Raw genomic sequence first — 6307 nt, 5'->3', positions numbered from 1 at the left:
TGTCAGTGGGTTCTGGACAGTGGTACTAGTCTGCATTGTTTTGCGAGTGTGTTAGACGTTGTTGATCTATTAGTGAATAATATAGACATCTCCAGCCATCCAAAAACCCAATGGATACCACTGGAGATTCATCTAATGTGCATCAGAGTGAAAATTCCATTTGGAACCAGTAGACCCTATCAATTGGTTTGAACTGGTGGGAGCTGATGTAACGCAGGCACCCGCTGGTACAGCAATTCGACTGATGGACTCAATATAACCCAAAACCTCACCTGAAACTAGGTGAAATTCTTCTAGAAAGTTCTCCTGAAGTTTCTCCTCGGGTAAGGATATTTATTTCAAATATGGTCACTATGATGACAACTGGGCAATGAATAGTACTGTACTGTGTCAAACATACTGGGCCTGTGGGCGGGTGGTTGGTGGGGGTGGGTGTGGGGGACTTGCAAATGACGTCTAAATCACAAAATACTTGTAATGTAGTTCAGGGTATTTTTGGTCTCTGACTGCCTGGCTCATTTTTACAACTGCTAAGAAATAAACAGTGACATAGTTTATAGGGGATGGTTGTCAACTGAGTTTTGTAACTGCTATTTCATACGTAATACAGTTACTCCCAAAATCAAGAAGATGACGAAAATGAAAAGGAAATAAGAGGATGTGTTTTAAATTCTGCCATTTTCAGGAAAAGCAGATGAATTAGATGAATCATTGCTGTATAACAGAGAGCAAATTATTCCTCTCAGTATGTGATGTAATGTATTTCAGCACAAGATTATCCCCCGTAATACAATCTTATCATTATTGCCCAGTACACACACATAAACATTAAGCATAAATTAACATGTGACACTGCCTGCCCCCCCACCAGAATACGCAGATGGTGAGGTCACCACCTGGAGACATGGATAGGAGATTGTTATGAGTCTGGCAGCTTGTCCGTCTGTGTCACCGCAGCGTGGGTGACAACAAAGGCAGAACCCTTGTTCTCAGGGAGTGGGAGGGGTGATTACACCCTCTAGTGGTGTTTTGCGTCAGGTGCCCGCTGCCATCGGCGGGAGTTGGCAGCCAAAGTGCATGGGGATACTGCAAGGGGTACAATGCTCAGCAATAACAGCAGCCCATGGATCAACCACAATATTAGTAATGTGACTCTGACGATGCCGTTTGGCGGTGACAGTGACAAACCTCCTGATCTGAAAGGCAGGACCCTCAGTCACCCCATCAGTAATGGGAGCCTGAAAAACAGCAGAGTGTTGGAGGTCTAGAAGATGCCAGAATGACAGAGACCTAGAAGACACCAGGATGACTCATGCAGCCCCTCTATGAGGGAACGGAGAGCTGTGATGACATCACGGCTTCCAGCCTTGAATCATTTCTGTCAATTCGGTCCACATACCGTGATCTATTTACCTGCTTTAGCATTAAAAGTCCAAACTCAGACCTGTATTTTCACTTATTGTAGTTTTCCCGTGGATGATTTCTCCCAAAAACCCATAATTAGCATCAAATTTAAGGCACACCTTACAGACCCTCACCTGAGTGTTTGCCTGTTTCAGCATTAGGACATCTAGTCGGGACTTTCAGCTCAGTGAACATGCCATTTACAGGAAGTGGCATATTCTGCCAAAGAAACTCCTTGTTTGAATTCCACAGGCAGGTTGTTAGACAGATAACCTCGCATACTTGTGATCCTTGGTTACTGAACACAGAGGAACAAGGACAAGCCAGGACAGGTACAGAAAGGAACCAATGAGCTTAAGTGTCTTCCTGATCTCATTATAACAGAGCTGGTGCCTAAAATAATAAATGTAATAAATGTGTGCTCTATGTCACTATACCTTTCTTGGGCATCCTGTGTCCCTCGTGATTCCACCATTTACCCCAGATTTACATGCTTGGGTTGTGTGTGTTTGAACTGGATGCTTGCCTTAGGATTTTCATGCAATAATAGTTATCACAGACCTCAAAAGCAGAAAGGACAATGCGTGTGGTTCTTATTCTTGATTTTAAAGTATGGCGACTAAAGACAGTATTCAAACAAGGCTGTTACAACGGATCTTTAACAACAAGGGTGTTCCTCATCACTAAATTAGCTTTGGTTTGAAAGGTGTCTGAGAAATCTACCAGCACTTTCAGTTGGGGGAGGGGGGGTGTTTGATTTAGTCACAACCTAATCAGTAATAAAGTGACATTCTGATTAGGTGTCACCATAGCTATAGACACTACAGGGAACACAAAGAGCTGCAATTCATGTAAGAAACAAGATTTTCTTTCTTCCTGAACCAGTAGGGCTTGACACTTTGCTCTTTCTCAGAAGGACACTCCAGAGCCTCTGTGGTGCGCTGGAACCAGTCGCGCTCCCTTCTGCTCTGAACACCACAATGTTAGTGGCTTCCCAAGGACCCAGAGAATCCTTAGGTCTATTTCGGCATGCCTTTATGAAGAAAAAACCCTGCTAGAGAAATGAAAAGGAAAAGCTGGAGGAAGGAGAGGTTGGAGTAGGTGGGAGAGATCACGTAACATGACTACAACACGCATGCAACACTGAGATGTACAGTATATACAAGACAAATATGTACATAACATTTTCATGCTCCCCGGTCGCCCAGAGGAGGATGGGATCCCCTTCCGAGTCTCGGTTCCTCTCAAGGTTTCTTCCTGCTAGAGGGAGTTTTTCCTTGCCACTGTCGCCTCAGGCTTGCTTGGTTGGGGTTCGGGCTGGTTATATGTAAAGTGCTGACTGTTGTTAAAGGCGCTATATAAATAAAATTGAATTGAATAACATCATCAGGAAAACTGGGGGAGTCCTCCAGGATAACATACGATTCTCTGGGACACAGGAACTTGGAAGGCATGGAAAATGTGATAAACACATCTTAAGAAGCAAACATAACCACTCTCTCGAAGTTTCCCTACTTTTGTTATGATCTCTTGCTACCTAGAGAAAAGCCTGCTTTTTATGATTAATAATTACTAATAGATTACAGCTAAGTAAAGGGCTTTTCTCCTGATTTCTCTTCTATTACTAAAACTTCTGCTCCATCCTTCCAAGACGCGGATTGTCTAAAGCCGTTCAACCAAGGTTTTCGCGAAGCCCAAGCCCTCAGATTGCCGTGGGTGAGGAGGCATCATCAGATCTGCGTTTGGTCATCGATGGCTAGTCAGGAGCCCAGCTAGTAACTGACTTTAAAAGGGAAACCAGCGATTAAAATCCTTTATTGATAACTATGCACTCTATGCATACTATGCATACTACTATGCGTACTACTATGCACTGTCGAATTGTATGGTCCGAATGACAATAAAGTTTGATTTTGACTTTTGACTTTGACATCAGGTTGAGAAAAAAACAAAAGTGAAGACTCTACACAATCATTCCAATCTGCTTTCCAATATTCTGTTTCAAGTTTGACTGAAGTCATGCTCATCTATTGAAAAACAAGACATGTATTTTTTATGTGTCTTCTGCAACTCATGGAGAACATCTAGACCGTAAAACACAATCAAGTCACAGGCAATAACCACTGGGAAACAGGTCACCACATGTCATGCTTTCAGCATTTCTACAATGCCCAAATATATTCCCAACAGGCTGACACACAATACAAACATGATTTATTAATGATGATGACAAACGGAATACAGAGATTGTAGAATCCTTACTAGAAATTGATGCTCATACTATGAGGAGATCAATGAAACATAACGAGAAACCCAGATAACATATATGTACACAGACATACATACAGACACATATACACACACACACATACACATACACATACACATACAGCCGCGGAAGAAATTAAGAGACCACAGCACAATTTTTTGTTTCACTCATTTCTCAATTTATGAGTATGCATCCGTGTAACCTATTTGCAAACTGCAGCCTGGCTCTTCTCTGTTTCTCATTGATGAAGGGCTTCTTCCTTGCTTTATAGGACCTACTCGTAAGTCCTGCTTCTAATAGGCTGATACGAACTGTCCTAGCAGTGCACTTCACACCTGCACTTAATGTTTCCCATTCCTTTTGAAGGTCAATTGATGTCATCCTGCAATTCATGAGAAACTGTCGGATAAGTTAACGGTCATCTCTGTTAATTCACTTCCACCCCCTACCTGGCTGGTTTCTGGTCGCTCCCAGTGTCTCCTGCTTCACCTCATTCTTGTGTGCTCCTGTATTAGAAATTTTGAACCTGGAAGCAACCTGCTGCTCAGTGTAACCTTCTGCCAGCAGAACCATGATTAAAGCGAGATTTAAAAATGCAGATTTGTTTAAAAATATAGAGTGGTCTCTTATATATAAGAGCACTCTATAAAGGGCACAGTGACACACCATTTACATCTGCAATATGGTACCTCCAATTAACTTCAGCCATCTCCTGGGTAAATTCAAGGTCTGGTGCTACCACTTCATTTTATACAGGTGTCTGATGTGGCCTCTCAAGAAGTGCGAGATCTCCAACTCAACAGTGCTGAAGATAGACTCAAAAGCCAAAAAGTACATCAGGAAATGGCCAGGTTTACCCCAAAGTCTCTCCAGCACAGCCCTTTTTGGAAGGAATGCACTTCGGCTACCAGTGAAGTCTATCTACCTGTGCTACAGACTGGAGAAGGTGAGGCTTGTGTTAGAGCTGAGGAACTCATCAGGTCCAGCTGTGCAGAACACCAAGGCCCCGGTTCGAACAGGTCGCAAGTGGAACAGGCAGTTGACCAGGTGATCAACAGACTGAAACACCACGAGGTCGTCAGCAGGACACAGTCAGGGAGAACGGGTCTTGGGTGGAGGGGTGTGGTCCAAAGCCACAAAGAAGGAGAGGAAGGAGCTACTGATCGCCAAGGTGGTCAAGATAGAGGAGGAGCAGTGTAAGATCAGAGCTCTCTGCCATCGGCCCTTCTTTCCAGCAAGACTTCAGCATGATGAAGTGGTTTCTGGGATCTGGTGATCCATGCATGATGTCAGTCCTGGTGGCTAGATATTCTCCTCATGCAGCCTTCTTCATGTCTAGTGTGATGACCCTCCAACTCTAATGCATAATGCATTTGACAGTGTATTGTTCAACACTGTTTTTGGGAAGTTGGATTTATTTTTGAAGCTGAGTGTTTGGACCTCCAGATAGCACAAAAACATCTTTCTGCCTTACGGTTCAAAGCTCCATGGATATGTGAACTCATCCGCAAGCTGCAGAGGGTCACTGTTTATGACAGTGGCTTTGGAGAGAGTGGCACCATTAATTCACATCACTTTACTATACTGGGAAATGTTTCAGAATAGCAATTTCATAAGATTGTGTATTCCGTTGTTTCTATGACGACTGGTAACCATCATCAGGCTCACCTGATGAAAGACAATACTGTGCTATAGTATGTGTAATTTACTCAAGGGAGACAGTGGTAATGCACTTACCACAGACAACAGCAAAATAAAGATGACACAGGTGGAACCTCTCCTCTCAGGGGCACAAATTGGTCAGGGTTGCAGGAAAACATAATTAATGTTTACAAGAAAAAAACACAGTGAAGAATGATTTTTCACCTCCTCAAAAAAAAAAATATGAACCACATGGAAACATTTTGCGTGCCACATTCAAAACCCAGAACTCTACAACCTTGGAAGAAAGGGTGTCTTTGGATTTGAAATGATTGCGTAAAGATATTTTGCTGTATTTATCTATTTAAAATGTTGCTGCTTATTTCTGACAATTTGGTATTACAATGAACATTGGAAATGCTCTTTCTGACCCAACACCAGCCCCTCAAGAACCACTTATAGAAGCTCTCCCATTCCTCAAGAAGAGATTAGACCTTTTTAAACTGCACTTCAGGCCAGAAACAACAAAAGGTATCTGGTTTGTGGTGTGTCAACCTTGAGAACTGCTTGTACTTGAAGCCTAGTGCTGCAGGGAAACAGACTGTGCTTACTCCACAAGTGAACATACTGAACAATGCTGATGTCATATAACTAGACCACTGTACCGCAGTAACTGATGCATTCATATAGATTGCGTGTCCTAGTTATCAGAAAACAAATAGTAAATGGAATTTGGTAGCTTTCATAGATTATGGGAAAGTGTATGCTGCCCTCTTACGGCAGTACATTAATTTCCTCTCCCAGGACGAAAAAGGTAACATTTCCTGCTGGGGGGGGGGGGGGGTGTAATGAGAATATTTTTCAAGTGGGTAGGAGGTTGAACACGTGAAGCCCATTAGTTAAGTATGCATCCCCATGGCAACTCGAGCCCTGGAACAGATGCGGCTTCAGAGCCCACAGTGGGAGGGATTAAAGTGAGCTGTCAATCACTGA

Source organism: Paramormyrops kingsleyae, chromosome 9 (genome assembly GCF_048594095.1).
Source record: "Paramormyrops kingsleyae isolate MSU_618 chromosome 9, PKINGS_0.4, whole genome shotgun sequence".
Taxonomy (NCBI): Eukaryota; Metazoa; Chordata; class Actinopteri; order Osteoglossiformes; family Mormyridae; genus Paramormyrops; species Paramormyrops kingsleyae.
Note: the sequence above shows the minus strand (reverse complement) of the source record.